General features: G+C 37.8%; 1 protein-coding gene across 4 annotated transcripts in view; it reads left to right on the top strand.

Annotated features, from left to right (window-relative positions):
* The first annotated feature begins 529 nt into the window (after nucleotides 1-529).
* The window catches only part of LOC138361053 (uro-adherence factor A-like), a 16,323-nt gene continuing 4,870 nt past the window's right edge, over nucleotides 530-11,982 (top strand). The window contains exons 1-4 of one of the 4 annotated variants that reach the window (XM_069320527.1): nucleotides 532-651; nucleotides 1,161-1,378; nucleotides 4,913-5,072; nucleotides 5,764-5,870. The gene's annotated coding sequence lies outside the window, so the exon portion shown is untranslated. Of the gene's footprint in view, nucleotides 656-1,160; nucleotides 1,397-4,912; nucleotides 5,073-5,763; nucleotides 5,871-11,982 lie in introns of all 4 variants that reach the window. The other 3 variants (XM_069320528.1, XM_069320526.1, XM_069320529.1) reach the window with 3 other exon arrangements.

Raw genomic sequence — 11,982 nt, 5'->3', positions numbered from 1 at the left:
TCACTCTATTATGCACTTATCTATCTCTATCTTACTTATGGTAGCTGTGCTTGGGGTTCAACCTCTGCAAACTACCTCAAGCCCATCATCATCCAGTAAAAATCTGCTATCAGGACAATAAATAACTCTACCTTCAGACAACACACAGCTCCCTTGTTCAAATCCTTAAACATGCTAAACAAATTCACTCCATACATTCTCCTGTGTAAATTACGTTTATAAAGCCCTTTTTCTAACTGCAAACCCTGTTCTGAAACTCTTCCTGGACAGATGTAATAGAACACATGGCCACGTCCCCACCAGACATAAATATCTCTTTGATATCCCCAGAGTCAAACTTAATCTATGTAAACACTCTATGTAAATAAAGGGACCTAGTCTATGGAACTCACTCCCTTATAATGATTTGAAAAGCTGTCCAACTTCTGCCATATTCAAAAATAAAACCAAAAAGTACCTGTAGTACTTTTTAAGTACGAGGGAGTAATGCGCAAAGCGTCCCTCACCTGTGACGTCACAGCGTCACCTGACGCCATATCAACACATCGGCCATTTTGTCGTCAGTTCAGTCATGGCGAGGACTAACCCTTCATGCAAACTGCACCTACTATCAAGAAGAAGAAGATTTTGTGTTCCACCGATAGTATTATCGTAAGTAAGCACTTATATTTTATATTTTATTAAATTAATTGATTCTATTTTTCTGTAATAAAGGTCCAAAGGGTTGTTAAGGAACAAGGGTGTAGCGATACCGACGCTCAGTGCGCTCAACTCACACCAAAGTATCACCTGTGTAGCTTCTGTAATTAGTGTTAATTAGTTATGCTATAAGATAATGAAGCGAGTATAAGATTAACTCGCTACAAGGGTACTGTGTTGGGAGGTGAGGGCTGTTACTGGTGTCTGTGGGGATGTGAGGACTTGTACCAACCACTATCACCACCAGTACCTTGTCTTGCATCCTGCTTAGTATTCCTATCGAGATATGAAGTATTATTGCATTCATATAATTATTCATTCATTGTCATTACTATTTTTATGGGCTATGTTCTGTTACCCTAATGCTTTTTACCCCTGGGCATGTCCATTTACTCTCCAGCCCTTCACAAGCCACTGCTGCACCCCCTCCATGCCCATACTTACTGTGCTTATTCTTACAGGACTGCACTGCATTATGTGGTGCTCACTGCCTGGACACCTTGATACATGCATTATAGGGTTCTGGTAGTTGTTCTACTCACCAAGCCCTTCCAAGGCCAGGCTTGACATGTGAGAGCTTGGTCCAACAGGCTGTTGCTTGGACAGGCCCCTCAGGCCCACATATCCACCACAGCCTTGTTTGTCCGGCACTTCAAAATCAAATGTTTATTTACGTAAGGTACATACATATTTTTAGGTAAGGTACTCTTTATTTGGGTAAATTTATCTTCGTAGTATTTAGCTTTGGCTCGTCTAATTATCTTGGATAGCAATAACGAGTAATTCTTTGAGAATTCTTTGGAGACAATTCCTAACCTATACTTCTCCCAACCTATACTTCTTCTCAAGGTCATCTTCACTTCTTGAAGATGTTCAGGTTTTCTCTTGAAGATGTCGACGGTTGTTCCAGCAATACTGTATTTCTTTTATTGCTGAAAACCTGTTTTCAGCCATAAAAAAATAATCCTGAATCCAGAAAAAAATCCCTTTTGTATCGTCTGGAAATTTTCAAATATTGCTGATCAAACCTGAGTCTAAATTATTTGTATATATTATGAATTACAGAGGTCCCAGGACAGGGTTTTTAGGCACTCCACTTACATTTTCCCACTCTGACTTAACCCCCATTTATACAAACTCAGTCTTATCTTTTAGCTAATAATTTATTGTACACACCATACTCAGCCTGTGTAGGGTAGTTTATTGTGCATGTGTAGTATATATATTTGTGTAGTATATTTGGTATATTTAATGCCTCTAACCTCTCCTCATAGTTCTTGTCCTTCAGTTCTGGGAGCCACTTAGTAGCATGTCTTTGCACCTTTTCCAGTTTGTTTATGTGCTTCTTAAGATATGGGCACCATACAACCGCTGCATATTCCAACTTTGGTCTAACAAAAGTCGTGAACAATTTCTTGAGTATTTCGCCATCCATGCATTTAAAAGCTCTGAATATTATCCTTTACCTGCAATTGGTTGTTGCTGTATTTATAGAATATGATTTGTTCTACTTTACATTTGTTTGTTCCTTTTTTTCAAAATTTCTTTCTGCCTCTCTCCTCACTGCCGTGTAGTTGTTTCTCTTTGTATTACTGGTATGTTTGGGGGTTTGGCCTCTTCGTATATTGATTCCATTTTTGTGTCTTTTGGTCTCTGTCCGTCTTGAAATTTCAGTTGAACAAATCCTGTTTCCTAGTTCTGCATCTTTGTTTTGGTATAAATGTTTTTGTTCCTTTATCATATATTTCACAAAATTGACATACTGTGCATTAATTCATCTCAATTACTTCCTTTCCTAACAGCAAGCCTTTCCAGTAAAATTCTTTGAATTCTTTTCTGACTTCTGGCCTAATGTTTGTTTTATCCTAGTGTGTATGATGCCTAGCGTGTGTCTGGTGCCTGTTGTGTTAAACCGAAGATAAATGCATAAGTATAGGTCAGTAATTTCTCCAGCTTTGAAAGGGGCTTTCATTATGCAGCAGTATTCCACTCTAGAGAGCACTAGCGTCTTGAAAACTATCATCATCGGTATAGCATCTCTAGTGTGAAAAGTTCTTGTTATCTATCCTGTCATTTTTCTTGCAGTTGTGACGGCTACTTTATTGTGTTCTTTAAATGTAAGGCCTTCTGACATCAGTACACCCAAATCCTTTACGTTGCTTTTCCGTTCAATGTTATGATTTGACTGAGTTTTGTAAGTGGTTTCCGTTTTTATATTTTTTATTTTTTCCGTAGCGCATGAGCTGAAACTTATGTTCGTTAATCACCATGTTATTTTCTGTAGCCCATAGAAAGACCTGATTTACATCTGATTGGAGGTTTGCCGTGTCCTCTATGTTGCCTACTCTCGTGAAGATTCTAGTGTCATCTGCAAAGGATGATCAAGTACTATAGGTTGTGTCCTTGTCTATGTCCGATATGAGGATGAGAAAAAGTATTGGAGCAAGCACAGTACGCTTGGGGACTGAGCTCTTTACGGTTGATGGTCCAGATTTTATTTTGTTGACTACTACACATTGGGTTCTATTAGTCAGGAAGTTGTATATCCATCTGCCTATTTTTCCGGTAATTCCTTTTGAACGCATTTTATGTGCAATAACACAATGGTCACATTTGTCAAAGGCTTTTTTTTGTCAAAGCGTTTTGTTTGTCTTCCATGGCATCTAGTGCCATGTCAGAGTGGTCCAGCAACTGTGATAGGCAAGAGCGCCCTGTTCTGAAACCATGTTGTCTGGGGTTATGGAGATGCTGTGATTCCATGTATTTTGTGATCTTACTTCTTAGCATTCTCTCAAAGATTTTTATGATGTGCGATGTTAGTGCTATCGGTCTGTAGTTTTTTGCCTCTGCCTTATTTCCTCCTTTATGGGGCGGTGCTATCTCTGCGGTTTTTAGTATGTCAGGGACAATGCCAGTATCTTGGCTTTGTCTCCAAAGAATGTGAAGGGCCTGCGATAACGTTTTTTACAGTTCTTGATGAATATAGAGTTCCAAGAGTCAGGGCCTGGTGCAGAGTGCATAGGCATACTGTCTATGGCTTCTTCAAAATCCAGTGGGGATAGGATCACATCTGATTTATGATTTGATGTTGGTATCATATCCATGAAAAATTCATTTGGGTTATCAATCAGATGGATGGAGAGCTACACTCGTGGTGTCCCATTTTCCCAGCACTCTTTGTCATATAATGCTTTGAAACTTTTGACGGATTTGGCCTCCACCACCTTCTCACCTAACATGTTCCAACCGTTTACCATTCTGTTTGCAAAAGTGAATTGTCTTACATTTCTTCGGCATCTTTGTTTAGTTCGTTTAAATCTATAACCTCTTGTTCTTGAAATTCCAGGTCTCGGGAAATCTTCCCTGTCAAGTTTATCAATTCCTGTTACTGTTTTGTACGTAGTGATCATATCTCCTCTTTTCCTTCTGTCTTCAAGTTTGGAATATTTAATGCCTCTAATGTCTCCTCATAAATCCTGCCCTTCAGTTTTGGTATGAATGTTTGTGTGCCTTCATCGTATATTTTGCAAAATATGGAATACATCTCATTTACTTTACTTTAAGAATATGGTTCGATCAATTAAAAACCCTCTTGTTCAAATTGCAAAGAGACTGAAAGAGATGCAGCATGCTCAATGGATTATATATTAGTGATTATTATTAGGATTATATATTAGTGAATCATATTAGTGATTCAATTATTATGGTCATAAAACAATAAACAAATAGTTTTGGTGTTATTACACTCTATTCACAGGTTATATATAAGTATCTGCATGTTTTGTTCACCATTACAAACCACTAAGTTGGTTTGATTTTTGTTGAGATTGTTATTTATGATAAGATTCCTTACGTTATCTGAGAATGAAGCTATGTCGGTATTGGGAAATCTATAGATGGCACTTATAGTCAAGGAGGATTTAAGGGATTTACTGGAGAACTTGGCAAAGGTATATTCACAATAGTCGTCTCTATTACTAATGAGACTATTGCAGATGAAGGTATCTTTGTAAGATATTGCTATGCCACCTCCTTTTTTTATTAGGCCTGCAGTTGTGAATGGCTTTATTATCACCTTCATTGTATTATCACCTGACCTAATGCGGGTATAAAATCAACTAATATATATATATATATATATATATATATATATATATATATATATATTTATTCAAAATTCGTCAGTGTACTACATTTTTGTTGTTGCTTTTAGGTGATGCTTTTAACCAGTGTACGTGGGTCTGATTGTGAAACCACAGTTCGAAGAATAATGAAGATATGAACAAACGGCCTGTGGTCACTATACAGTCTGGAAGGGCAAAAGAAGAAATTGGCATTTCTACAAAAACAAGAACTATATAATGTTATTTTAAGTAAGTAACCAAAAAATTAAATAATTTTTTTAAAGTTTAAAATTCACTTAAAAATGTAAATTTTAAGTTAAAAAATTTTAACCAAAAAACTTGATATTTTTCATATTTGGAACCATTCCATAATCCCAAGCATAAATGATTATATTTCTATCACTTGCTCTTAAGATTGTTTCATTTAATAGAGGTTGGGCATAATTGTTCTCTGCTGCTAATAGAACTGACTGACTTAGCTATAGGAAAATGTAAAATTAATTGGTTTATCCATTACAGTATTTTGCAGTTTATTTCATGATCCTGTGCTTAATACTTGCATAAATAGTAGATTACAAAATGCATTTTTATATCATTAGTATTGAATAATAATAATGCAAATAATTGACTTATAAATGATGTACAATTAATTGGTAGGTGATATTATATTATTAATATTTTTTCATTCTTGCAAAGCCTTAACAAAGTCATTAACATGTTAATATAAACTTGATCACCTTCCACTTATTTTCTCATGTGCTACCTACATGTACAAAACCTTATTCCTAAATGCATATTTTGTTCTGAAACTTGTCCTTTATATGTTGTGTATCACCATCTCTGGAGAGTTTTATCTGATTGATGTATAAATTACTTTTAATTTTACAGAATATTATTGTTATACTGAATTTATTATTATATAAATAACTTAATTTTACAGAATCATATATCAACGCACATCCACAAGTTGAGGAGGAGGATGTGACCTTCCAGATTTCTGAAGTACTGAAACAGGCACCAAACAGGCCTGGTGGATCTAGGTACAAGGTAAAATAATTTAATTTTTTTTTTTTTTTTTTTTTACTAATTGTCCGATATATATATATATATATATATATATATATATATATATATAAATATATATATAATGTGTCGTACCTAGTAGCCAGAACGCACATCTCAGCCTACTATGCAAGGCCCGATTTGCCTAATAAGCCAAGTTTTCTTGAATTAATGTTTTTTCGACTACCTAACCTAACATTTTCAGCTACCTAACCTAACCTATAAAGATAGGTTAGGTTCGGTCATATATATCTATTAATTTTAACTCCAATAAAAAAAGAATTGACCTCATACATAATGAAATGGATAGCTTTATCATTTCATAAGAAAAAAAATAGAGAAAATATATTAATTCATGAAAACTTGGCTTATTAGGCAAATCGGGCCTTGCATAGTAGGCTGAAAAGTGCGTTCTGGCGACTAGGTACGACATATATATATATATATATATATATATATATATATATATATATATATATATATATATATATATATATATTTATATAAATATAAATATAATGTAATATAATATAATATAATATAATATAATATAATATAATATAATATAATATAATATAATATAATATTATATAATATAATATAATATAATATAATATAATATAATATAATATAATATAATATAATATAATATAATATAATATAATATGTATGTGTGTGTGTGTGTGTAATTACCTAAGTGTAGTTAAAGGATGAGACCGTCTTCCCAGCACTCTTTGTCATATAACGCTTTGAAACTACTGACAGTCTTGGCCTCCACCACCTTCTCACCTAACTTGTTCCAACCGTCTACCACTCTATTTGCGAAAGTGAATTTTCTTATATTTCTTTAGCATCTGTGTTAAGCTAGTTTCAATCTATGACCTCCTGTTCTTGAAGTTCCAGGTCTCAGGAAATCTTCCCTGTCGATTTTATCAATTCCTGTTACTATTTTGTATGTAGTGATCATATCACCTCTTCTGTCTTTTAGTTTTGGCATATTTAATGCCTCTAACGTCTCCTCGTAGCTCTTGCCCTTCAGTTCTGGGAGCCACTTAGTAGCATGTCTTTGCACCTTTTCCAGTTTGTTGATGTGCTTCTTAAGATATGGGCCAACTTCTGTTGTTGGGCACCACACAACAGCTGCATATTCTAGCTTTGGCGTAACAAAAGTCATGAACAATTTCTTTAGTATATCACCATCCATGTATTTAAACGCAATTCTAAAGTTAGAAAGCGTAGCATAGGCTCCTCGCACAATATTCTTTATGTGGTCCTCAGGTGATAGTTTTCTATCTAGAACCACCCCTAGATCTCTTTCTTTATCAGAATTCTTTAAAGATTTCTCACATAATGTATAGGTTGTGTGGGGTCTATGTTCTCCTGTTCCACATTCCATAACATGGCATTTATTAACATTAAATTCCATTTGCCAAGTGGTGCTCCATATACTTATTTTATCCAGGTTTTCTTGAAGGGCATGACAATCATCTAAATTTCTTATCCTTCCTATTATCTTAGCATCATCAGCAAACATGTTCATGTAATTCTGTATACCAACTGGTAGATCATTTATGTAGACAATAAACATCACTGGTGCAAGAACTGAACCCTGTGGTACTCCACTTGTGACATTTCTCCAGTCCGATACATTGCCTCTGATTACTGCCCTCATTTTTCTATCAGTCAGAAAATTTTTCATCCATATTAGAAGCTTACCTGTCACCCCTCCAATATTTTCCAGTTTCCAGAACAACCTCTCTATGTGGAACTGTCGAATGCCTTTTTTAGGTCCAGATAGATGCAGTCAACCCAACCATCTCTTTCCTGTAATATATCTGTTGCTCGATCATAGAAACTGAGTAAATTCGATACACAGGATCTTCCAAATCGAAAACCATACTGTCTGTCTGAAATTATATCATTTCTCTCCAGGTGTTCTACCCATTTAGTTTTAATTATTTTTTCCAATATTCCAATTCCAATTTTTTCCAATAATGTGTGTGTGTGTATGTATATTTGTGTTGTTGAATATGACCGAAAGTCATAGTCTTTCTGCCCCTCTCCTTACTGCTATTGTTGTTTCTCGCATCTTTGTATTGCTTGTATGTTTGGGCAATTTTTCCCTTTTTCCTAGTTCTGCATCTCTGCTTTAGTATAAATTTTGTTGTGCCATTATCATATATTTCACAAAACTTGACATACATCTCATTTACTTCATGTCCTAACAGCAAGTGTTTGTCAAATTCCTTAAGGAAATATCTGAGTTCCCCATAATGACCTCTCCACAAGTCAGGTTTTTCAACTGCTTCAAGCTCATTTTCTTCCAGATTATAATGCATTGCATACTTTATTCCCAAAAAGACATGGTCACTTTTACCCAAGTGACAATGTCACTTGGGTAAAAGGAGGGAGGTACTGAAAGGAGGAAAAGGGAGGTACTGAATGATAAATATATCTTTCTCTTTCCTGGTAAATATAATATCCAGCATGGAGGGAACATCCCCTTCCCTCATCCTCGTAGCTTGTTTAACATGTAGAAACATGAATGTTTACAGGGTGAGGTTTACGAAATTATATATATATATATATATATATATATATATATATATATATATATATTGTGACGATAATCTCCTTCAAGAGATTGAGCCTGCTCTTCCCTCCAAAATTACGTCTTCACAATTATATAAAAAGACTATGGAAGAAATGTCCAACAACGACAACAACACCAGCACCAGCAAGGCTTGCCAGGGTGAGCAGAAACGTATGCAACCAGCCACCTGTTCGAACTCCAACCACCAAACTACCCGTTGATCGCTACGGCTCCGCTGATTGGTCGCCGGTCTGGCTGCACCTGCCTCGCCCCCCAATACTACCTGATGTCTGGGGTCGCCCCAACATCAGTCCTCAGAATGTTCCGTGCTTTCGTAGCCAGCACTCCTCCCAGCTAGACGTTAGCGTGTACTGAGAGAGGTGGTGGCTTTAAGCCAATATTCCAGCACCTCCCACTTAACTTTTGTGTTGCACTTCTTATTATTTTACCTTAACGTAACTTTCATTGTGTCATTTAAGTATTCTTATTATTTTGATTCATTGATTTTATTATACATATTTGTTTGTCCATATTTTCATGTTTTGATTTATTTAACGTAATTAAAATTTCATTGTTAAAGTTTTACTTGTGTTTTGTGTGTCTTCTCCTTACCTTACCACAGACGAAGTTCCAGTTTTTCTATTTTTTTTTATAACTATGTGACGAGGCCATACCCCTAGCCTTAAACAGCCGAACACCAACGCGTTACCGTCACAAGTTATATGGGGGCCTGTCCGAGGAGCCTCACTCAGGTACTGGTGCCAAGTGGTAATTTATGGTAAGCGTATTTAACTTTGTTAACGTAGCTTTACTATTTTTCATTCAATTTCATTTTTTATAAGGTGCGGTGTATTGTGCATTACGAGAGTAACATATAGTGAAGGTGAGACAACTTTGGATTACGTGGTGACTGTAGGCCGCAGTCATACTCTTAATTGGTCATCTCTCCCTCCTTGTTATTACTCGTATTTACCATCTATGTCCCTTGAATATTTCTCATTCTGACAGATCATCATATTGGTACCCTGGTACTGTGGTCTGCCCCGGGTCAAGAGTACCCAATCTTCTGCAATCTGACTGTAGGAGGACAAAGAGGGCCATAGTTCCTCTAGCTCGAACTTTAGTTGCTGAATTGGGACCTCAGCAGCAGTTCTCGTCACCAGTTGACACCTCGCACCCCTACACGTCAGTCAGAGATGATGATACATACAACGGTAGGGAATTAGCTTATTTTTTCAGAGCACAAAAGTTCGCTAATTCTGTAAGTATCATATTAAATTCAGTGGGAAAAACTTGCTTTATGTCCTATAGAGACTTGGCAAGGTATGCCTACATTCTTGGACTACCAATTTTACTTTTGAAGCATTTAACTGTTTCATTTGTTTTCGAAACTTTGTTTCATTTGTTAGTAGGATTTTCTTGCCCTTATTCTCTTACATGAGTACCGGGTACAAGATTTCCTGCGCCCTTGATTTAATTTAATCATTTAATATCTTTCACTTAACGTTAATTGTTAAAGATCACACAGGATAGGTACCAGTTGCCACGTTGTCCTGTTTCTGACATTTCATTATTGAACATTCGTGTACCTTTATTTGCTAATTTCACCATGTTTCGTCTCCAAACTTTCCGTGCAAATCCAGCAGGTGAAATAGGAACTTTAAGTCGTGCCAAGAGGACTGAACTACAAACTCTTGCACATGAGTATCAACTAGAAGTTCCCTACCAAGCCAACAAAAATGACCTACACAACCTGTTGCTGGATTACTATTTAGAGCAAGGTAAGATAGACTCTGAAACTCATGAAACTTACTATATTGCAGAGAAAACTGACTTGGCAACGATGAAACTTAAACTAGAGCTGGCTAAGATTGAACGTGAGCAGCAAGAACGAGCGGCTGCCATAAGGAGAGACGAACAAGAACGTGAAGCTGCCTTGAAGAGAGAAGAACACGAACGTGGACTCGCCCTCCAGGAACGTGAGGTTGCACTACTCCAGGAGCGGGAACGAGTACAGCTTGAAGCACTCCAGGAGCGGGAACGCGTACAGCTTGAAACCAAACAACGCGAGTTGGAAATACAACGCGAACATGACAAGCAACAAGCGACTCTGGCTCTAGAGTGTCGTCAACGTGAAATCGCCTTGGAAACTTCACACTTCACTCAACGCCAACAAGCTACTGCCAATCTTCCCGTCAGTTTTAATATATCACATGCAAGTAAGTTAATGCCATCCTTTGTAGAAGCAGAAGTTGATGTGTTCTTTACCACCTTTGAAACCCTTGCTAATCAACTCAGTTGGCCTGTCGACCAATGGGCCACACTTCTCAGAGTCCATCTTACAGGTAGAGCTGCAGTCACACTCAGTACTTTGGCGTCTGAGAATGACTACTACACTCTGAAACAAGCAGTGTTGGACGCCTACCTCCTCTCTACTGAAAGTTATAGAAGGAAATTCCGTGACCACCTGAAGGCAAGTACCACTACCTTCCTCGAGTTTGCTAACACGAAACGGAGGTATTTCATGAAATGGCTGGAAGCAGCACATGTCTCTACTTTTACAGAACTCGTGAACCTGATGCTTGTTGAAGAATTCTTGAGACGTGTGCCGCCTCCTGTCCGCCTCTACTTAGCAGATAAAGAAGAAACCGACTACCTGAAGTGTGCTAAGTCGGCTGACACTTACAGCCTCATCCACCGGCTGACACCTGAACCATCCTCCAGTAAGAAGTCGTGGTACAGTTACGAGAAGGTGAGCCCCGATCAAGCTGGTTCACAACTGTACTGCAAGTATTGTAGACTCTATGGACATACCATAGACAAGTGTGGTAAGTCTCAATACAAGGGAACCACTGACCAACAAAGACCCAAACCAACTCCTCCTAAGTCCGGTAAGCCTGTGATGAATGTTGGTGTTGATGTTAATGATCTTTCTCTTTTCAGTAACCACCTGTATACTGGAACTGTCTCTGCCAACGGTTCAAATCCGGAGGGACGTTTCAAATTGAAGATCTTGAGGGACACAGCGGCTCTACAATCGATCATCTTGAAGTCGGCTGTGCCCAACATAGTCTACACCGGGGAAACAGTCTTCATCACGGACCTCACTGCTACCACTCCATACCCTCTCGCCAGAGTCCACCTGGATTGTCCCTACGTGAACGGGGAAGTCCAAGTCGCCGTCAGGGAAAAGCCTTTTCCCATGCCTGGAGTGCAACTTCTCCTAGGCAACGACTTGGCAGAAGACCTGCAACCGACCAACCTGATCGTCATGGACAAACCCCAGGTGTGTAACTCTGTGCCAAGTAACCCTATTCTTGAGTATGTTCCAGCAGAGGTTCAAGAGAGTGATGATGTTTCTCCTCCGGTTCTCGTGACCACCCGTGCACAAGCCGCACGTCCACAGCCAGCTGACTCTACTGCTACCGCTGTCCCTCAAGACCCTCAGAAACTACCCCCGCATCTGACCAAGTTGGAGTTCCGTAAGTTGCAGAGGGAAGATCT

This window comes from Procambarus clarkii, unplaced genomic scaffold, assembly GCF_040958095.1.
Source record: "Procambarus clarkii isolate CNS0578487 unplaced genomic scaffold, FALCON_Pclarkii_2.0 HiC_scaffold_157, whole genome shotgun sequence".
NCBI classification, from domain to species: domain Eukaryota; kingdom Metazoa; phylum Arthropoda; class Malacostraca; order Decapoda; family Cambaridae; genus Procambarus; species Procambarus clarkii.
The sequence above is the reverse complement of the archived record's forward strand: the minus strand, read 5'-3'. Positions and strand labels throughout refer to the sequence as shown.